This window comes from Zeugodacus cucurbitae, chromosome 5 (genome assembly GCF_028554725.1).
Source record: "Zeugodacus cucurbitae isolate PBARC_wt_2022May chromosome 5, idZeuCucr1.2, whole genome shotgun sequence".
NCBI classification, from domain to species: domain Eukaryota; kingdom Metazoa; phylum Arthropoda; class Insecta; order Diptera; family Tephritidae; genus Zeugodacus; species Zeugodacus cucurbitae.
In genome coordinates, this window is record NC_071670.1 from 47,132,588 (window position 1) to 47,156,463 (window position 23,876).

Here is a 23,876-nt window from a genome sequence, read left to right on the forward strand (position 1 = left end):
CACCGGTCAAAGAAGAACAAAAGACTTAAGACACGAACTTGCTATGGGCAAAATATAAACATACATTGCAACAAAAACAAAAAAACAAAACTATATGTAGATATTCATTATCCATTAATTCCACGCTGAATTTGTTTACTTTCATTTTCTGCTTTGACCAGTTTTGCTTGCCACTAATCCAGAACGCGACAAATGTATATACTTACAATACCAATTAGCATGACATGCTTTCTCAGTATTTTGAATTCGAGTTAGCGGAAACACAGTGTTGCGAAAAATTAAAAGAAAAACGAAAAATAAATAAATAAACAAATAAACAAATAGTGAGTGAATGAAGAAAGTCGTAGACTTCAAGTGTTAAAGTGTCTAATTGTAAAATAAATATTTGTGTTGTTGCTGTTAGAAATTGTGTGAACTTTGCTGTTTGGTTTTTGTTGAGACTTAAGTTTTTTTTATTTTTTTTTTGTTAGAGTAAATCGCGAAGTTAGTCATCAATATAATAAATTTAACCTTTCATTGGAAAAGTTTTTGAACTGTAAAGGCTTTCAAACCAGTTAAGGAACTTTTTAAATATTTAACAGAACACAGATCAAAAAAAGTTTCGAAAAACATTTTCAAAAAAATTGTGATTTTTAAAAAAAAATGTTTTCTAATTTTGTTAAAAAAAATTTTTTTTGGGAATTTTTATTTATTTTCTCACAACATTTTCAAAAAAAATTATTTTCAAAAATAAATAATTTTCCAATTTTGGTTTTAAAAATTTTTTTTTTGTAATTTTTAATATTTTTTTCACAGCTTTATTGTATTATTTTATGTTTATTGCTTTAAATTTCAAATTATTATTTTTTTTAATATTTTCATTTAATTTGTCTTTAAATTTTTTTACCACAATCTAAAACACTGCACACACGAACTAACACCCGTCGTCTTCGTATTGCCAGCAAAATCAGCTGTTTAAACAAGTTTTGTTCTACAATTCAATCGATTAAAGTTCGAAAATGTTTAGACTACATGTAAAGTGTCTTAAAATAAATAGTTCGTTATTATGTTTTTTTACAAAATTAAGTCAGCATTCGAATAATTTGACTTAGAAACTGGCAAGCGTAGAACATTGCGCTAGTGATGACAGACAATTGTTTACTGGCGTTGATAAGTCACAGCAAAGGCGATATTAACTTGAAAATACCAAATTTGTGCAGAGTAGTCTATTAAAATTGAAATCGAGAGCGAGAGGGAGAGGGAGAGAGCAATTGCTGGCACACCAAACTTGAAACTATCTGCCAAATGAACAAGGAGAGCATCGCTTACAAACTGAGCTGAACTTAACTCAGTGAGAGCTTAGGGTGAGACTGACTTGAAGTGTCTCCGCTTAACAGGTGATCACCAATTACTTTCAAGTTCTTTATTCACTCAGCAATTTATTTGAGAGCAAAAACCAGTTGGCAATAGCAAAAACAATAACGACAACATTTCATGTGCAATGTAGCAATGTTAATTCTGCAAAAATGTGTAACACTAACCAAATTGTGTGCAACAGCTACCAAAGAGCAATAGCAATAGCAACATTGTAAGTTGAAGCAAAACAAAAAAAAAAACGACAACAATTGAGCACACTATACTGATAGGTGATCGGTAATGGTTGGAATTGCGACAATTGTGAGCGAATGAACTGTCACGAGACGGTAAAGTACAGTATGATGTGTTGACTTAGAAAAATTAGATAACGGTATATATAAGAATATTTTAGCCTATTTAATTTGGTAAATATGGTATCTATCAAGAGAAGTTCCTCTATCTGAAGTTATTAAAAATTAATGTCACACCTGCAAGGTTAATGAACTGAAAGAACGTTGTATACCCTAGGTCTCTTCTTAAAAACCTCTCGAGATTACTAAAAATTCGTATTGTATTGCCCTGGAAAGATGGACAAAGATAAATTTAATAAAGAATTGTATGTTCATACTTAAGTCTACATAACCCCTGTTCACCTTTCAGTTGTATACCCTAGAACGGAAAGAATAAACCTTAATTATCCTATCCCAACTTAAGCTAACTAAACTAGATCACACCACCAGCCTTAACCATCCTAACCCAACTTAACCTAACCAAACCTTTACCATCCTATCCTAACCTAACCAAACTAGATGAAAAGCAATCCTAATCCAATCTCACCGAAGCAAACCTTAAACATCCTTTCGAGATTTAACCTGATTTAAACCGTAACGCAAACCCTTTCGTTGGGCTTGACTAGAAAATACCAATTGAACCAAACCTTAACCATATTATCCCGCCATATCTAACTTAAACTACCACTCAACCCCGATCTAGACAATCCTAACCCAATCTAACCTAACCAAACCTTTATCATCCTATCACAACTTAACCTAACCAAACTAGATGAAACCACTATCCAACCAAGATCTAAGCAATCCTAATTCAATCTCACCAAACCTTTCCCGATTTAATCTGATTCAAACCACCATCCAATGCCGATCTAGGTAAGCCTAACGCAATCTATCCAAACCAAACGATAACCATACTATCCCGCCATATCTAACTTAAACTACCACGCAACCCTGATCTAGGCAAGTCTAACCCATCTACTCAACGTGATCCGAACGTTATCCATATAATCCATATAATCAAAAAAAAAACTCGACCTAACCAACTGAGAAAATTTCATGAAAACATCTAGCCTAACCTACTCGAACCAAAATAACTTAGCCAAATGAAACCTCAATTAATACGCATTTACGTCTAGAATTTCTCCAAGCAATCTTTTCCCAATTCCCTGAACAAAAAACCATTTATTATGAGTTATAATAGTCTCACTCTCCCACTGTGCACTGTGGAAAACCATGAATCCATAAAGTCACAAACAAGCCGAAACAGAAAGAAAAAACATAAAAACAAAAACAATAAAAAAGAGAGCGTCTAACAAGCGCGCGCGCGCAGTTAATGACGTAATACACAACAGTCAACACGTAAAACTTTAGCGGCTCCAATTGCAATAAACTGCTAGTCAACCATGAGCATTACACTCACCACACTACCAAGCCATGAAAGAGACTTTACGATCAGTAGTGCAGTGAGGCGCGCCGGAAGCACATCAACGACGTCACTGTTTTCGGCAACAATGTAGAGCAATTGAGCGTGTACGCGTACAACAAAAACGCTGAGAAAATGAGAAATCAAATGAGAGAATGAAAAGTTGCAGAGAGTGAAGACGAAAAGAGAAGCAGAGAGTGAGTGTGAAATGCAACTCTGAGACTTGTCTCAACCACTACAAATGCACCAAACGCACAACCAATATTTATAGCTGACAGTTTTGAAAGCACTGTTTTGCTGATTTTACTTGCTGCTGATGCGCCAGTTGAATTCATTCACAAATTTTACGCTTTAATGCTTTGTTGCTCTTCCTTGCCGGGCCGATGCTTATCAATGAAGTATGAGTTGGTTTTGTGAGCCGAAAGCATAAGTGTTTACATAAATTTACAACGTAATAAATATGTTCTCGTTAGCGCTTGGCTGATATGCATGCATACCTACATATATGAAAAACATATGAGTAAGACGGCAGTGACATTCTAAGGTTCTAAGCTTTTGAGCGTGGAGGTCACACTTCCGGTACAACCAATAATTCGTTTTCTCACCAACTTATTTAGTTTAGTTTAGTTTACTACAAAACAAGTGCGTAACGGAAAAGATTTATTAAGGTCAAGAGGCGTTAATTTTGGATTAGCTGATTTGTCTAGAATTTTATCTTATTTAATTATATTATTTTTTTTTGTTTTGTTGTATTTATGATTAATTTCGCATTAATTAATATGTTACTGTTGGATAAAGGTTAATTGCCATAGCATAATCGTTTTTTTTTATATTTTTTCTCTCGCTTTAATAATGAAGTTATTTTTTAATAATATGCTACGGCAACACCATTGTAAAGGAGAGTCGGGGTTAACCAGGGGTTAATTAATAATGATAAAATGATTGGCGTTGGACGGCGCATTTTTCGTGACAGGTTCATTGTGGAATATATATATAATATGTATGCTTATCGGGCTTACGAAGCATGAAAGCTATATGGAATATATAAATTTTTATACATAAAATGATTAGTTAAGCTAAATACGGCTTTTGTGCAAAATATTGGAAAATCTTTGTACCTCACTATGGCATTCTTTATTGTTGTTATTGTAGCCTTCCAAATTGAGAATCCTTGGCCGTTTTTAAAGCTCGGATACTTTCCGGTTATGCAGACCTGACAACCGCGGCAAATTTAATATTTTTCTTATTGCAAGAAAACATTTTATCAATTTTCGGTTTTAATTTTGTGTTAGAAAATAATGTAAAAATGTATTGTAATTATGATTAATGAATTTGGGCACTTAGAGGGAAAAATTCATAACAAATTATATTAATTGTTATAATAATTTGATCATTGAAATACAAACAGTTCATGTTAAAATTTGAGTAATTTCTTTTAAAAGAAATAAAAATAAAAATATTATAATTTTTATTAAAAAAATACAAAAATATTTGAAAAATTCTCATTGTTCCCATAATTTTTGCAAACTCTACTTCAAGGTTACTCATACGCATTGTATCACAATTTTTATACCCTGAACATGGTATATTAAGTTTGTCACGAAGTTTGTAACACCCCGAAGGAAGCGTCGGAAGCCCTATAAAGTACATATATAAATGATCAGTATGTTGAACTGAATCGATTTAGCCATGTCCGTCTGGCTGTCCGTCCGTCCGTCTGTCTGTATATATACGAACTAGTCCTTCAGTTTTTAAGATATCGTTTGAAATTTTGCAAATGTTATTTTCTCTTCAAGAAGCTGCTCATTTGCCGGAACTGCCGATATCGGACCACTATGTATATCATATAGCTGCCATACAAACTCAACGATAGGAATCAAGGGTTTGTATGGAAAACTTCCGCATTTTACTACATATCTTCACGAAATTTGGTGTGAGTTATTGTTCATAGAAATAATTTAATCTCCGAAGAAATTGTTCAGATCGGTTAACTATATAACCTTAATGTTTCTGGCAAACAACCCGGCAAAAAATAATTAGTAAAATGTTTTCTTTTTTTTACTTACTTTTTCTTACGTCTTTAGATTTGCTTAAACACATAGTTACTAAAAGAAATCCACCTGTGAAGGGTATATTAGCTTCGGTACAGTCGAAGTTAACGTTTTTTTCTTGTTATAGTTAACAATAATAATTATTTTTATTAACTTTGTATAAACCTTAATTTTTTTTTTAAATCTATAAAACATCTCAAATAAAAAATAATCTGAAGATTCTGATTTCCAGTTTTAGAAAACCTGAATTATCTACAATACCCAGCCCATTTGGAATTCTGAGATAATTTGTTTTTAAAATAATATAAAATCTTAATAAAATTGGCTAAAATACTAAAAAAAAAATGTAGGCTTTCGGGTGGACTTTTTATACATTTATTTATAAGGCGTCTGCAGAAAAACATTGTACTCAATATTAAGTACTCTTAAAATATAAAGGCAACCGGGCTTTGGATGAAAGCCGACTATTATGAGGCCCCAAAACATTCGGAAGCTGAAGACAGCCTTTAACAATAAGGATTGCATAAGTCAAAGCGAACCCGCAAGAAAATTCAAATGCTCACAGCCATATATCTGCAAAACGTTAAATAGACATTAGCATTAAAGCCAGAAAAGAACAGGACAACGGGTACACTAAAATCACAATGTCGGTGGATGTGCCAGAAATTGAGTGGAAAGTCATCAATTTTGGATGACGAGAGCTACTTTTCACTCAGTGGTCCGAAAATGCCGGGCAACTATGTTTATTACACAAACAATATGTCTACAACACCTCCCGAGATAAAGTACAAATTAAAAGAAAATTGAGTCCAAAGTTATATGCTCTACAGAATATTTTCTTTTAGCGTTATTTCGGAGCCATTCTTTAAATCAAATGGGCAGTCAATAAATCAGGAGACGTGCATAAATCAATTTTTGGACAAAATTTTGATTCCTTCCATATATGTATAAATAACATACAAACGATAAAATCGTATTTTGGTCGGACAAAACCTCTTCTCATAATGCAGATGTGACATTGGAGTTCTTTATAAAAAAAACACCAGTTTTGTGCCTAAAGAAAAGAATCAGACCAACTCACCACAATGCCGACCGATTGAGGATTTTTTTGAAGAAATCAAAACTTAAGTATATAAAAATGATTGAAAAGCCCAAAATTTGAATCAACTGACACGTCGCATCTGGAAATGCCTTAAGGAGCTATACCAGTGTGACATTTTCAAAAAATCGATTTTTTTATTTTTTGCTTATTCGATAGTTTATACTTTCAAAAATATCATGTGAAAGCGGCAAGGACGTATCTTAAATAATTTTTGAATGGTAGCGTTCTACGGAGGGACCGCTTCCGTTTTCAAACTCATTCGGCCGGAATCATGTCAACAGTTGGGGAACTTTTTTTTTTTTTGCACCGCCAAAGATAGCATATAACTCCGTTGTAGTTGAAAATATACCTTATTATGTGCAAAAAACTTGAAAACAATCGATCGAGTACTTTCTTAAAAAAAAATTCACGAAAATCGCCAAATTTTTCATAGTTTACACTGGTATAGCCTCTTAAGGAAGTTGATACTAACGTTGTACATGCTTGCTCAAGTATCCTGACTAAACTAAGACTGGTTGCTAATAACGGGCCCTATTTTGAACTTCATTGATTTTTTCGTTTTTAGAATTATACTACATGGAATAGCTTAACTTTTTGAGTTACGCTGAAATAAAATTTGTGCAGATTTTTAGTTATAACCCGTTATATATAAAGCACTAGTGAAGGTGTCGAAATAAAACTTTGCACAAATGCCTTTAGTCTAGAAAACTTTAAGTGAACATATAATATTTGATATCTCTGGCTGAAATCAGTACAGGAATTATCACAACCTCTATATACTACAAATAATGATTTACTTTATTCTACTGGACTTTATGCCGAAAGTATGGGGCAAATTGTGTGTTATCCTAGAACAATTTCGTGGAAGCAGGTAGTTGAGTGTAGATCTTCCAGTAGCCCCTATATACCAAAGGCCTTAGCCTAGTCCCCATATCACTTTCTTATTGTGAGAAAATAAAATGTTCGCTTACACCCAAACCTACCGCTTCCTGACTAATTAATGCTATTTTTTTTCAATAAAATAATGACGTTATGTTAAGTTCTGAAGCAAAAACTAGAAATATATCAGTTAGAAATTTGTATTTGTATCACAAACAAATTAACATTAACATAATGATCTCCGATTAGAGCAATTAACATAAGAATAAGAACGTACTACGTAAAATCAAGCTACAATTAATAAATTGAAGTGAAAAATTCTACACCTCAACTTTGTTGTGCACACGATTAGGAATACAATGAAACCATTTGTGATAATCAAGACACAATTACTCAAGTCGATAGATGTATGTATAATATGTTATTGCATTAACTGCTATAACAGCAACTAAAACGGCTTTGCAGTTTTTTATGCCTTTCTTATGTTTTCATAAGCTGTGTTTTGAGCGCATTTTAGCACCTTTAAACGTCACCAGAGCAGCGGGTGGCTGCGGCAGAAAGCATAAATCAAGATATACATATGAGCAAGTATATGTTGAATCATAACGGTACAATGGCGTGGCAGCAACACCTTAAAACAACACACACACACACACATGAACACAAGCTAATTACAGCTGGTCTAAATAGGCATGTCAGGCATATATGTCTGCATGTATGTATGTATATGTACAAGAATTATTTTGTTTTTTATTAATCGCATATTAACTATGTCTTTGGTGACGCAGCAACCAACAAAAACTGGCTAAAGCTGACTTGCGTTTTTTTTGCTAACCAATGTTACCGTTAATACTGCCGCATTTCCAAGGACAAACTACATTTTAGCGCAGATTTGCAAATTCGTTCACAAAAGGAATAGCAATTGTCTACACTTAAATGCTTGTAGAAATGTACGAATATGTGATTTTATGATGGCGTATTTATGTATGTATGTATGTATTAATGTTGCTTTTGTGGTATATAGTGGCGTGGCTAACGCAACAGGCTCTCATATGCATAGAAAGGCCCACTAGGAAATTACTAAGCATAGGTAGATTTGAAAAAGAAAATTATGAATGAAAATGAGATTTTTGAAGAGAGAAATGTTCTCTAAAGTAAGACCACGAATACCAGACCGCATTCCGCAAATATAAATAAAAACTCAGAACAGCAAAACGTAACTCGTGGCGATTGTTCCGTGAACAAGTCGATAGTGTGAGTAAAAATTAAAAGATTATTATCTACCACATACAAACCGCACTAATGGTAGATAGCCAAGGTCGCAGGGCTTTAGACATGAAGAACTCAATAAAAATCTTATTAGATACACATTCCCTACAGCCCACGACGGGCAGCCCGCAACCTTTTGTACAATCTACTCAGGTTGACGACCTCGTGATCACTCCGGAGATGGTGGTTCTAAGAGTTTCATACCTTTCAAAGCAGCAGGCACACTGACTGGTATATTTCCTGCCCTATTACAATACGCTGCAGACCTACTATCAATCCGCATGACAAAAATATACACCGTCTGTGTCCGTCTAGCGTACACCCCATGCAAATGGCAGGAAGCTAAACCGGGAAAAAAACTATTCCTTGACAAAATATTATAGGCCGATTCGAATCAACCAGAATATACTGGCTTGGTTGAGTCATATACTTAGTAACAGACGCGTCATTTACGATGGTGAAGGAATAAAAATCTTCCAGATCACTTTTGAAACCCCGCAACGAGGAATCCTGTCTCCTTTGGTCTGGATCACTGTGATCAACAAATTAATACTCCTCTTGACAGAGAGAATTCTAATGTCGTCTGTTATGCGGACGGCTGCACGCAGTTCTCTTAAACTGCCTAGGCCTCTGAGTTCTCTCAAGCGGTGCCTAAAGCAATGGATGTAGGGGTAGTTACTACTATGGAGTAACTGGACAGACCAAAAAACTTCTTATTTTGAGCAAAAGAGAACTAAGCTGTATCAGAGCGGTTATCACGGAGCACCTACCTCTAAGAGGCCACCTGCAGAGACTTGGTATAGTAGAATCGGCAGAATGCAGGGCGTGCGCGGAAGATGACGAGACGAGTATTAATTTGCGAATGCCCAGCCTTCTGTCGGTTAAGAAGAGATACCTTCCATGGCTCCCAGTACTCAAATCTAAGGCTGCGTGCATGTCGGAGCTGCGATAAGCGATAAGAGCGAAGCGTAGAAAATTGATACATGTAATTTAATACAAGTGTTCATGTCGGAGCAGCGCGCGAACTCACTCTTTGCTGGCTATCATCGATAAGAGCGAAGAAATTACTGACCTACAATTTCTACGCTCTTATCGATGATGGACACGGAAGACTTAATAATTGCAGTATTTTTGAAACCAGCAATCTGGGATCAAAAAGATCCAAACCACCACAACAGGTTCGTTTTGGATAAATTGTGGTTAGAAATATACACACAATTTAATACAAAAAGTAAGTGCATATGTTTTCATGTGTTTTATTGTAAAATTGTTACTTTAATATGAAATTGTGTTTTGTCCCCTCAGTATTATGCATATCAGTATTATGCATATGATAATATGCAGCAGTAGATGTCAACAATTAAATATTTTCTTCTTCAAAATCACTCATTTTTTTAGCTGTTCACTATACAAAACTTAAATTGCAAATGCAATTTACGCTCTTATCGCAGCTCTGTTATGCACACCACACAAAACTATAACTCGACGCTATGCTTTTGTCGCTGCTCTTATCGACGCTCTTATCGCTTATCGCAGCTCCGACATGCACGCAGCCTAAGAGAAATTGGGCAGTTAGGATGGAAAAAACTCAAAAGCTTCGTCGAATCGAACGAGTTGTTCAGGTGATGCTTATAAGGGTACCCTCGGGGAGCACAATGGGCCTAATCATGGTCTAAGTGCGGCCGCTTGCAGTCAGGCTCTCTTCGCCTCCCTTTTCAATCAATCAACCACATATATGTTCAGATAATTTGAAAATGATGTACGAAGTGATTTAGGACTTATAAGGTCGTATATTGTAGACATAACCTCATAGTTCAATCAATGATCTTGCAGATATAAAATCTGGTCGAATATATATCCTGTATATTCTGTATATTAATAGAACAAATCTATAACCACATACTTTGAACTATCTTTTTTTATTAAGCATTTTAAAGAATTGCAAAATTATTCCTATATCCTCCAGCACTAATGTTAGAGACATATAGATGTCCTTTCACTAAGGCAAGAGATTTAGAAGTCTCCTTAAAGCCTAACGAAATTCCGAAATATATTCATCTGGATATGGTAAATGATTCCTACAGTGTACCTTCTAATCCAACAACATGAAAGTTTCAATTCGCTTAAATTGTGACGATTTTTTACGTACAAACCCCAGCGTTGTCATAGGCAAATGCCAAAATAAATCAAAAAATCCACAAAATAGGTGTGCCTATTAACTCCATGCATAAGACAAATTTGGGCATTCTGTGTTTGGCTGAATATACGCCATATTATTAAATTATGTGTTAGTAAATGTTTCGCCTTCCTTGGTTTAGTAACACCATGTATTTGATTCAATTAAATTTTGTTAATTTTTTTTCTAGGGAATTAATTATTCTATTAAGTGATCAAAATTGTACTAATCATTTGTATTGTTTTTGTTTTCACATAAAATAGAGCAAATTCAAGGTTTAATAAAGCAAAGAAAACTAATTGATTAAATCACGAATAATGGGGGAGAATGGAGCAAATCACCAAATTATATGAACATGCTATATAGTTTTGGTTTTGATTAAAGATTATTTTAATTCTACGAAGAGACATTGGCATAAAACAAAGCTAATTTTAAAGTCTCTTAATGAAGTTATCAAGACTTAGTAAAAACTAAATGACAATGAAATTCAGAACTTAATTTAATGAAGTTATAGAAACTAATGCTAAATTTCGGGTATAAAATTCGAAATTTTTGAAAAAAATCGTTTTCGAAATTAATTTTTATGGTGACGTGGTCGAACCAAAATAATTTTATTCGAGAAAATGGTGCCGTATGAGGGCCCATCTTGACTAAAAAATTTAATTTTTCTCTCTTCGAAGTTAGTCTGTAAAAACGAAATAGCTGCTTCCGAGTTTCGAAATTGGCCACGTTTTTTAGAGAGATTAATTTATTAGATAAAATAATTTTTCTAATTTTCGAAGTTAATATTAAAAATCGCAAAATTAAAGCATCATTATCAATTCGAAAAAATATATAAGTAAAAAAATATTTCTCGAACTTTCGAAGTTAGCATTCGAAAACGAAATATTTGTCTGCCAATTTCAAATTTGATCTTATTGAGGCATGATTATTAATTCTAGTATGTAAGTAAAAAATAATAATTTTTCCAAATTTTCGAAGTTAACATCAATAATCAAAATATTCCTTTTTTTCGAAAATGATATTGTTGAATCATCATTACTAATTCTAGTAGGTAAGTAAAAACAATTAATTTCTCCAATTTACTATTTCGATGAGAAACATTTCGAAATTGATCTTAATGAAGCCTCATTATTAATTCTAATAGATACATATGTACATATATGTAAGTGAAAAAGATTTCTACAATTTTCGAAATTTGTATTAAATATCGAAACATTTGCCTTCGAATTTCGATATTGAACTTATTATCATATTATTAATTCTAATATGTAAGGTAATAATTTAGTTGAAATATGGGCATCACTCACGTTTTGAGTCATATGTGAGAGAAAGAGAAAAATTTATCATTTTTCCAAGTTAGCCTTCAAAATCGAAATATTTGCATTCGAATTTTAAAATTGAAATTCTAGTATATAAGTTATTAATAGAGTGAAATTATGGGTCTCAAACAAGTCTCGCTCTTATTTCAATGGTTTTTAACGCTTTTCGGCCAGGCTAATTTGACAACTGCTATAAAATCGGTTCTTCGTAAAAAGAAAATTTTTCTTTTAATTTTTTTTCAAAAAAGTAAAAGTTTTGAGAAATAGTGCCCAAAATATTGTTATTATTGTAATGAAACTCCGATCCTCTTTGACCATAAAGTGTCTACGATTATTTACTATAAGATCGAGATTTTTCGTAAAATGATTATTTCTAACAAGAAAAGTCTTGTAAAGATTTATGAAACATTCGAAAGCAACTAACAACTCTGGAGACCTTTTTATTAGAAAGACATCAACATCCAACATTATTGAAGTCAAGAATCATTATTCTCATAATTATTAAGTCACTACATTCTGGCCCATGTCCCCTTATTTCACGCCCGCACCCACATCGAAAACGATTAATTTTATTTCGACTCAAACTAAACTTAATCACCAACCGTTATGCTAGTACCTCTCAAACTTACAATTCAATTTTAGCGGCTTATTAGTGAAAATATGCGTGCTAAGGTAATAAATAAAACATTGATTACAAAATTGAAAATCAGAAAAACCAAACCAAAAATCCGCACAAATTAATGTAGCGCAAATATTTCAAATATTAAATACAGTAACGACAGTTGAACGAATGGACTGAGTGGTGCAGCAAAAAGAGGCATGCCACAAATATACTGATGTGGTGTTGGTGGTAAATGCAAACACCACTGCTGGCTGGCGTGTACAAATTGCAACACTTTAGCGCACGCCGCCCACCAACACACCCCGCAAGGTAGTGAATGGAACAAAAATAATAACAACAACAACACTATTAGGGTTTGGGATACGGCTTACTCACCAACGAGCAGCATAAAAGACGGCTTTGATTAAAAAAATATATATATTTTTTTAATTTTTTTTATTTTTTTTTTTTTTTGTATTTTTTATTAAAAAAAGAAAAGATTTTGTGGCGCATGCGCAGCAACTTAATTGCACTAGTCACTGCGTTTGCCATATAGCAAAGGTAAGCAGGTAAGCATGTAAGCAATCAAGCGCGCCAACTTAAAAGCGTCTGGGCGTTGAAATCGATTTTCCCTTAGCGACTTGACTCAGCAACTTCCATTGGCGGCGGCAGCAATTTCGGGTAACGGTAAAAAATACAAAACAACAACAACAAAGCATAGAGGGCGCTGCACCGATCTAAATTTTGACCTTGCACAGCGTGTTGTCATGTAATAAATTCCGAAAAATGAATGCCAACTGACACTACAACAACAACACCAACACACAAGCGTAGAAGCAATAAAGCAGAGCAAATTTGTAGAAAAAAAATCGAAAAAAATTTCAAAAGGAACAAATATAAAGTATTTTTTTTGGTGGAAACAGCGATTGCAATGGCATAAAGGAACGGCACAACGGCATGTTGCTGCAACATATTCAAAGGTCTTGTAGAAAAACATCAAAAGTCAGATAAAAGGAAAAAATTGAAAGACAAGTTGCTGCTGATAATTTATACCAATAATAACGGCATGATTGACAAAGGAATATGAAAATGAAAAACAGAAAAAATAAAAAAAAATTAAGAAAAAATTCAAATGCGTGCTTAAGCCATTAGTGCCCTGAATTGGCGTGGCTGTCAGTATATGTGTGGACCCCATAGTGTCTGAACCAAATAAATCGACATATATGCGCGCTTTCATATCATTATTTGCCTGCCAAGTTGCCATATTTTCCATATTTTTTTTTTAGTTTTTATTAAAGTGAAAAATGCCTTTATTTACTTGCACAGCCTTAACAGGTTAAAAAGGTTAAAGGCGATGCCCAAAACGGTTTGGCAATGTTGCACTAAATGCATGAAATACACCCTCGCATGCTTATTTATGCACATATTAGTATTAGTATTTAACAGTTGCCATGCATTGTGCGCTCGAAATGCATGAAATATGAGCCATTTTAAGCCACTTGAACTTAAGAATTTATCTTGTGAAGTAATATGGTTATTACAATAAATAATTGTGCATAAGCGTCAGTAAATTTGACTGTAAGCAAATAGTTACACGTTTTCGGCGGTATGAGTCAAAGGCAAACCAAGCAGATATGAGAGTAGCTGCTAAAAAATAAAAGATTTTACTTATAGTAGTACACATAGGGTTATAAAAGGCGAAAAGGCTCTAAGCAGGTCGGAATAACAATGAAGATTTGAGCGAAAAGAATTCATAAACAACATTTGAAAGTCCTTCAAATTAAAAAAAGACTCCAAAATGCCTGAGTTTGTAGAGCTATACAAGCTGGTCGTCAGGGGCAAAGCAGGAAAATTCTACTAAAAGGTGCGACGACTAACATAAGGTTTCAAGATCGGAGCAAACCACTCAGAGGTGATCTTGCCCAGACTTTACTGAATTTGTGGAGGGAACATTTCTCCAGCCTGCTGAATGGCATGAAAGCATAACACCAGGAGATGGCGAACCTGAATTGATGGCTATGGATGGTTCTTTGCCCGACCATGAAGAAGTCCGAATTGCCGAGTAGGCAACTGAAAAGTAAATTCTTCCCTCGACCAACAAAGGCCAAATTCTACAGGTCCCTCCTGCTTTATGGTGCTGAAGCGTGGATGATGTCAACATCCGATGGGCTCTCCAAACCGGTGAAATTTTAAATTTTACAATTCGCGAAATTTTTGAAGACACGAAAAATTATGAAGTATGAGAACGTATTCTTGGTACCGATAATTCGATATAGATTTCCGACCAACCAAAAGAATCAACAGAAAATAAAGGAAGCTTGGTGCGAGCTCAATTATAACTACTAAAAAGGAAACTTCAACGAGAGCTTAAAAAAAAAGAGAAGTGGGTACGATTCCTAGATAATAAGAAATACGAAAGAATTCTATGTAATGGTTCAAGAACTTATACTTATAAAGACACGGCCAACCCGAACTAAATAATAATCGAAGACAGCTAAGTTGAAGAAGTCTTCGAATAAAAAAACGTTCAAGAATCCAAATACATATTAAATATAAGTTCATTCGCAATTCTTAACCCTTTCACTATCGTACTATATGCAGTAAAATTTAATTAAATGAATCTTGAACCAGATGATGACTAGAAAAAGAAAACTCTTAAAACTACCAATGGGACGTTTTTTTATTCAAATGGAGTGGGAACAGCATTTTTGTAGATTTTTTGAATTTCTGCCAGGATTCGATCGGAGTGTCAAATCAGGGATTCCTTTAATCCATATACGGAAACTTAATTGAGGAAAAGGGAAGGTGAATCTAAGGCATATAATAATATTTTCTAATATTGCCGCCAGAAACGGATACGCAAACATTTTGCTATAAATCCATACAACTCAGATAAATTGTAATTCTCAGTATTTCAGTGTAGAAAGAGAAAAAACCATAAACAAAAAAAAATTTCGATAATACATGGATAAATCTAATTAAATAACTAACGAAAAAGGACCATATTAATATTTGAACTTTGACAGAATATTAACCAAAAAACTAAATACAAATATCTGCCTTCCGCCTTTTTGTCTTTTGAATTTCGCGGCTATGTATCAAGCACTACAGAACTCGTATCTGGCAATACTATACATCTTTGAAAGGTCTTGACATAACCTACAAAACGATGCTATGCATGATAAATTTGGATATTGCCTTCAACAGTTATACATTTGAAACCATCATCAGAAGGCTGGATACAAAAAAAGCTTGCAAGATTTGACCTTCTGGACCGAATCAATGTCTGCGATATGTGGTGGCCAAGCCGGAATTGGCGGCCAGGAAGGTTTTGCTGTGTGTTTGGTGGGATTGGAATTGACGATCGACCAGAAGCGTCCAGAATTGGCCAACAGGAAGGGTGTAGTGTTCCACCAGGAAAACGCCAGACCACACACTTCGTTGATGACTCGTCAAAAGCTACGGGAACTCGGATGGGAGGTTTTTTCGCATAGCTCCAAGTGATTACCACCTGTTCCTGTGTATGGCGAACGCCCTTGGTGGTGTAAAGTTGAACTTAAAAGAGGCTTGAGAAAAGTGGCTATCCGAATTCTTCGTAAATAAGGAGGCGGACTTCTACGAGGGGGTATTATGAAGTTGCCGTCAGATGGAAACAGATTATCGAACGAAACGGCACATATTTGAACTAAATCCGATCACTGCAACACTTTTTATAAAGCATTGAATAAAGAGAAAAAAGCGGAAGGGAGATATTTGCCAACCAATACATAATAACAATTATAAAGCAAAAGGGAAAGTATACAGAGACCATACTGAAACAACAAGTGCGTTAATCCTTTACAGCGATGGTCAAATAATAATTGGACAATTTCACGTGTAACGATCCCACTTCACTAAAATTTGGGACTAATAAACAATTGAACTAGTTAATACACGTATGAGACACCAATAATCATTCATATAAGAATTAAAAGCAATTAAATATATGATTTATCCCTGTTCGTGTTGCAAGACAGGCATATGACACCTGATGCATAAACTCTAGTTGCATTGCGTGCAGCTTCACATGAAGAAAGGTCAAGGAAAATTATTTTTGTACAAGCTTTACTACACGAACAAACGAAACAGCGAAACAGTAGCGAAGTGGCAAAAAGCAAAGGGAGCAATAGCAAATGCACCAACAGTTGGGCTTACTTAAATGTGGCAAGTTCATTAAGACAAGTGAAAATTTCCGCACAGAGCAGAGAGTTAGCAGCTGCCACAATTAAGATAAAACCGTGAGCTAATGTGTTTTGGGTGTGTGAAACGGCGACAGCGGCGTGAAACCAACTCTATTTTAAATACCTTTGTACGACTTTATTGCTTTTTCGTTACATTTCTAAACAGAGATGCCATGCCGCGCTTGCCCTGCATACAATGGTTGCATAAATTAATTTCGTTACATTTCATTTCACTTTCAACGCCACACAATGCAGCTCAAACTCAGCGCTAAGCGTAAAATCCCAAGCTCAAGCAAGCTAAGCCGCCTGTTTTATTGGCACCAGCAGCAACTACAACTGGTTCAGTATTGTGGGAATGCGGGAGAGAGCCAAGTGTTGCCTACAATGGTGCGCGGGTGTACTACAGTGGCAATAACTGTCAGCAGGCAGCTGTCTGCTATATATTTTAACTGGAATTGCCATGCTTTCTTTCATCTTTCATATGCAGCATAGTTCCATTCATTAGCCAGCCATCCATCAATCGTATGATTATATTCTCATACATGCCACTTTATTAAGCGCGGATTTTCTTCAACATTTTTTTTTTTGCCAACTCATTTCGTATTCAATGGCAATTATTGTTGAAGAAAAGCACATTTTTTTCTTTGCTTCAAACACAAAAACCGCAGTTCACAAGAAGCAGCAAGCAACCTACAACTACAACAACATGTGCTGCACCAGCGCAGACCCCAAATGCATTCATGTGTGATTGAGAAAGTGCGCCATCGCGCAAAGCCACCGGTTGTGACAATGAAACGAAGGCAGTGCGAGGCAAAGTTCACACGAAGTACACACCACACACCACTGGTAGGTATTTACATAGAAGTGCTGTTATTTTGCATTTTCTACGAATTGCTCTCGATTTTTATATGAAGACAATGCAGCCCACAAATGACATATGGGAGCAGTGAAAACCGCGAAATCAACAGGGCGTATGCTGTTGTGAAAAAAGAAGGTCATACAGTAGTGAAATTATTTGCGCGCATGCAACCCATTACTCAAACACTTACACGCATATCACATATTGGAAGATACATATAGAAGACACTAAAAGTATATGAAAGAAAATTGCACTCAAAATTGCTAATAAATATGTATGTGTAACTGTGTGTGATGGAGACCTTTTTTCTGTTGAACTTCATTATTATTCAATGTATGCACATATTTCTGAGGCATAGAAATATGAAATAAGCAAATAAATTCATTTTATTTACAACTTGTCAAATGGGAATGAAGGAAAGTCAACCGAATGGGTTGCATGTTAGAGATCCCTTCTCCTCTTTGAAGATACTACATATGTGTAGCGGTTAGCCTGGTGTAGCCGCATACTACCCACCATTGCACAGGATCTCGTTCATTCCAGGTCATCTAATAAGATTCTCGAATCGACTGGCATAGCGAGTCATCTATTAATCTAGCGATACTATATACTACTGCAGTTAATAATAATTATACCTAAACCAAATATCTAAGCAGTGCAAGGTTTACCTTCGTTAATTAATTCCAAATAAATTTTTGTTTCAGCGGAAACTACAATACAAGGGTAAGTCAACCCAATCCAAATCATGTAAATGCGAAACAGTCAACTGGTAAATTTATACCATATATTGGCTATCTTGAAATTGTTAAGTGTTTAACCATTTCAAGGACGAATTCTTAGAAAATCGACTGAATTTCATTTAAAAAACGTTCAGAATGTCACAAGTCCCGACCTTTGACGACAGAGAAGAGACCAACATCCCGAAAAAATGTCCAGAACATGTCTGATGGTTGTATTTTGAAGCGAATGACAAAGCGTATAAACAAAATTGTATCGAAAAGTAGGAAGGTCGCTATAATCGAAGGCCACAAAAGCAACTACATTTGCGATGCGTTCAAACAATTTTCATTTTTTGAAAAAAATATTTAACAAACGATAATCGCAAAACCCATATAAATAAAATAAAAGTTTTACAATTGAACTTTTGGAAAAAATGCCCGTTATTTTTTGAACACACCTCGTATATGATATATGAGCATGATACTGCTGTACTGGAGTCCACGGAAAGACCATAAATAACCAAAAATTATGTGCCAAAATGAAATGAATTCTTTCAGGTATATATTATTGTTAGTCCGATATACAAGAATTGCCTGCCTTTCAGATCTTCGATGTCATGTCATCGAAAAAAAATAAATGTGAAGAATTGGGGGAATGTAGTTAAACCTAAAAATAGAGCCTATTATGTGATACGAGCAGATGAGGTTGAAGGTTATTGACAGATTGTAGAAGATCGCTGAAGTCAAAAATACCGTTATGAAAGTTAAGAAATGTCAAATACATTATGAATAGTCAAAACGGATTTGACGTTTGAAATAACTGCAATAATGAAATGACATATGCAATAAATAATTTAATATTTTCTAATGCCGAAAAGCGCCGATAATTTGTGAACCCTACTGACAAGATAAAAATTCATATTACTTAAAGAAAAAGCGTCACTTGAATACTTAGTATACCGTATAGGTCATATCAGCACTGAAGGCGATGAATCCTGTCAAAATGCGGACTTCCAAAAAAGGTTTAAGAGAAGTAGATGAATTGATTTGGTTTGTCCAAAAAATAATGAATTCTCTTGATAGTAGGCACACTAAAGATATTACAGTAACCTGTGAGACAAATAGTTGACAATAATATTTTCACCACCGTAAGCTCAGTGCAAAGTGAGTACAGCACGAACTTGACACCGAGCAAAACCACTAATGAATTGAGAATTCTGAGGTGTTGTTATTCATAGTCCAATCGACAGGCATCCTAATGAACTGTAGATTGCAATGAACCGAATCAAAAACTTCGAAAGACAAAACAGTGTGTCAATAATATCAATAATTATGGATTCTATGGAAGCCTTGGCAACAGTGATTATATTAAAGAATTTATTTTTTCAAAGGATGAAATCTTGGGAAAAAAACGGTTCAAGTCGAAAGAGAAAATGTGTTATTTTGTGTTCAATGATGCCAAACTATATGTATTGGACTTTAAAATGTTTTCACATGGGTTATATTCTCTGGGTGTAATTTCAAAGAATTGACGATCCACTGATAGTAGAGCGGCAATACAAGCCTTGAGCTCGCTGACTGTACGCTCCTCGCTGGTGTAGGAGTCCCACTCCTCACCATCTGTTGCATCAGATCACTTGTCCTGACCAACAACGGGTAGGAAATTTCAAAGATGATGACTTTGCTAGACTAGGTACGGCAGCCTCACCTATAGTGGAATGGGAACAAGTAGGAGCACCACTATTCTCTTGTAATTTGCTTCTGGATGGATGTGCCTCAGCTGAACTGAGCAAGAGTCACTAGCACCTGTTCCGTCGCAGGATCCTTCTGGCCCAAGGTAAATCGCAAGTGGTCTAGGAAACTCTTCGCCCTCGGTGAGATCAATATTTCCCTAGTTCAAGGAATTCTAGTTAGTCATTGTCCCATCGCGATTCAGCCAAACTAAAAATTTTACCACACACTCGCTGCAGAAGCTGCTTGGAGGAGGATGAGGTAGAATATTTCCAACATTTTTTGTTTGGAATCCTGAGATCTAGGCAGAAGTTTTTTGGATCATCGCGAATTATCATATATAGAAGTAAAAAAGCTCTGCAGATGTGTGCTAGGTTTTAGGTACTTTGAAGATTCTTAAATTTAAGTCATGGGTAAATTTTGGCATCACAAACGACGATCCGTAATAGTTTGTGTTTTTCCTCCGGTATGAAACAGCCGTTGAACCCAACCTTATCCTCCAGTGATATTTCCTATACTCAGAGAATGTTTGCTGGAAAGCAATTTAACGACAATTTAAAGGCTCTTATCAGAACTGAGACTCAATCTGATGAAAAAGGAAAGTAGTACTAACAAAATGGATCGAATAGTTGCTAAATTGCCATATTCGGTACTATGTTGAATAATAAAATAGCATTTTACCAAAAATAAAATTTCCTTTATCTTTTCAGCCTACCTAATATGTAATTCTTTCAGGATTTTAAAATTAAAAAGTAATGGACATTTTTTCAATTATAAAAAAATATTACAATTATAAAAAATCAAAAATTTAAAACATTCTACTTACCAACATTGCTGTAATACAATTTCTATTGAATTTCTTGCCTTATTTTTCTTTTCTTTCTTTTTCTACACCACCACCAACTTTTTCTGGTGACAAGCAGTAACAAATGCATACCTCCAATTGTAACCATTAACCATAAAAACATTGATTTTCTTTTCCTTAACACGAAATTGTTATCAAATTTTGAAGTCTACAAAGGAAGAAAAAAAACAAAACCAAATAAAAAAATAACTCAAAATGTAAAAGTTTGAATAAAAAAATTAGTTAATAAATAAATAAAGAAATAGTAAGAATTGAATATTTTATAGTTGAATAAAATTGACAAATAATATAAAATATAAGAATTTGGAATAAAAATAATTTATAAAATAAAAAATATAAATTTCATGGTGAGAGTAATCGAATTTTGTTCAATCAAAATTTATTTTAATTTTTTTTTAAATTTTGTTTTAATTTTGATTAAGATTTGAATCTTAACATTTTGCAGAGTATCACCAAAGGTTTATGTATATACAAATATATTCCCTCCCCCCTTGAGTATTAAATTAAAAATGCCTTGTAAATTTCTTTTAAATATTTTTATGTATTTTTTTCCATATTTTTACTTCATTTATTTTCATTCATTCATTTATTATACTGTAATACTTTTATTTTTTTTATTTGCATATTTTCATAAATTTAATTATTTAATTAATTTTTTTTTTGTTTTTTTTTTTATTTTTAGCATATTTACTTCTATTTACTCCAAACACATTTTGGTATTTCAAGTAATGTATGTTGTTGCTGTTGCTGTATGTGTGTATGTTTTTCTTTTTCATTTTTTGCCTTTAAATTTACTCGTACGCCGCGAGCTCGCTGCCACCGCAAAATGTCATATACTCATCCATATGTATGTATGTTCTCCCATTGCTAGCAGAAAATTTTCAATATTTTTTTTTAATTTTTTTTTTTCAATTTAATTTTAAATTTACTTTTTAATTATTTTAACTTTTCTATGCATAATTGGAAATACACGGTTGCTATGTCCAGATCATCGTTTTACAACTGCGAAAATCACTTAATTTTTTTTTAATTTTTTATATATTTTTTTATATAATTTATTTTAGTTCTTAATAAATTGTACGTATGTCTGTATGTGTGAGTGAGTGAGTGTGTTGTGTTTTTGTTAGTGTACAAGTGTTTGTGTATGTGTTTTTTTATCTTTTTTTTCTTTGCTCTGTGTTTGCTGGCAATTTTGTTGTTGCTCTTATATTTATGGTAAGCCATTTCATTTCTCTTGCTGGGCTGCCGTGAGCTGCCATTTTTTGCTACAATTTTAGTTAATTAAACCTTTACTATTGTAGTTACTGCTATTTTGTTGTTGTTGTTTTTTTTTTTTTTGTTGTTGCCTGTAAGTCTATGTTTCGTTTTTTGATCTATTTAACAATCAAAAAGTCTGCCATAACTATATTTTTGTTTTTAATTTTGTTATTTTTCATTTTATTTTATTGCACTATTGTTTATCATCTAAAACTGTTGTTGTTGTTATTTTAAATTTTTATTTTTTTTAATTTTTTTATTAATCTGAGAGAGGAAGAGAAAAGTTCATTATATACTATGTATGTATGTATGTATTTCAGCTCGTAACTATTTTTTTATATTTTTGTTGTTGCTGCTGCTTTTACCATATCGTTTTAGTTCTAACTCTGCTTTTATGTGTGTATGTATGTTTGTTTTTGTATTTTATTTCATTCTGCTTGCCAACAAATTATTTATTTTTTATATAATTTATTTATTTTATTTTTTTGAATTTATTTTTTTTTTTTCATTTGCTTGTAAAGTCATTAGCCGCCTATTAGAAAACATCTACAAATTGTTAAAATTAATTTAATTTTCTGTTGTTGTTGTTGTTGTTATATTTTTTCACATTTATTTCATTATTTTGTGTGTGTTTGCATTGCATTTTCATGCAGTTTGGCTTCTTGTTTGATTGAGTGGTTCAATAGAGTCGCAAAGTTGTTTTTTGTTTTTGGTTTTTTTGCTTTTAATATTTAATTTACAAATTACACAAGTGTCTATTTTTTGTTTTTGTTATGTTGCAGTTAGTTTTACACTTCATTGTTCTATATTGATTTATATTTATTTTTGTTTTTGCCTTTTCTTTTGTTAAGTTAATGGATTTGCTTTGGAAGTTCATTCTTATTCAAATATGTTATATTACAAAATACTTAAATAGTTTAGTTTTGACTTATTTTTTGTTGTTATTATAATTTTTTTTTATTGATGAATGCAAACTTCAAAATTTTTTTATTTTTTTTTTTTTGTGTTATGTGTCTGCTTGTTGTTGTTTTAGTGTTTTTAATCACGTTTTAATTACATATGAACAATTTACAGTATGGCCTTAAGAAAAATAAATTTATTCGTTGTAATTACATTTGATCTAATATCATATTCGAAACTTTTTGTTTTCCAAATTTTCTTCAAAAATGCACGATGTTGAATTGTTGATGCGAATTTCGGGTTACAAAAGTGGGTGAAAAGGCGAAAAACTTTAAAACTGTAATTCAAAACATTAAAAAGTAAAAATAAAACGAACACAAAAATTTAAAATAAAAAAATAAAAAAATAAAAAATAAAAATTAAAAAAAAAAAATAAAAAATAATAATAAAAAAAAAATAAAAAGTAATAATAAAAATAAAAATTAAAAAAAAAAATAAAAAATAATAAAAAAAATAAAAATAAAAAATAATAATAATAAATAACCAAAAAAAAAAAATAAAAATTAAAAATAAAATAATAAAAATTAAAAATAAAATAATAAAAATTAAAAATAAAATAATAAAAATTAAAAATAAAATAATAAAAATTAAAAATAAAATAATTAAAATTAAAAAAGCGGAAAAACTTAAAAGCCAAAATTCAAAACAATAAAAAGTAAAAAAAAACAAAAAAGTAATATTAAAAAAAAAAATAAAAATTAAGATAATTAAAATAAAATAAATAAAAATAAAAACAAACAAAAATAAAAATATTAAAAAAATAGCTGACAGAAAATATACAGCGCTGAAATAAAAAAAATTAATTATTCAAAAATTA

General features: G+C 33.0%; 1 protein-coding gene across 7 annotated transcripts in view; it reads right to left on the reverse strand.

Annotated features, from left to right (window-relative positions):
* LOC105215436 (adhesive plaque matrix protein) overlaps positions 1-21,008 on the reverse strand; it is a 146,139-nt gene extending 125,131 nt beyond the window's left edge. For 5 of the 7 annotated variants that reach the window (XM_011189353.3, XM_054230772.1, XM_054230771.1 and 2 more), the window contains exon 1: positions 887-1,253. The gene's annotated coding sequence lies outside the window, so the exon portion shown is untranslated. Of the gene's footprint in view, positions 1-886; positions 2,900-20,803 lie in introns of those variants that run through there. The other 2 variants (XR_008471205.1, XM_029042398.2) reach the window with 2 other exon arrangements.
* Positions 21,009-23,876: the final 2,868 nt, after the last annotated feature.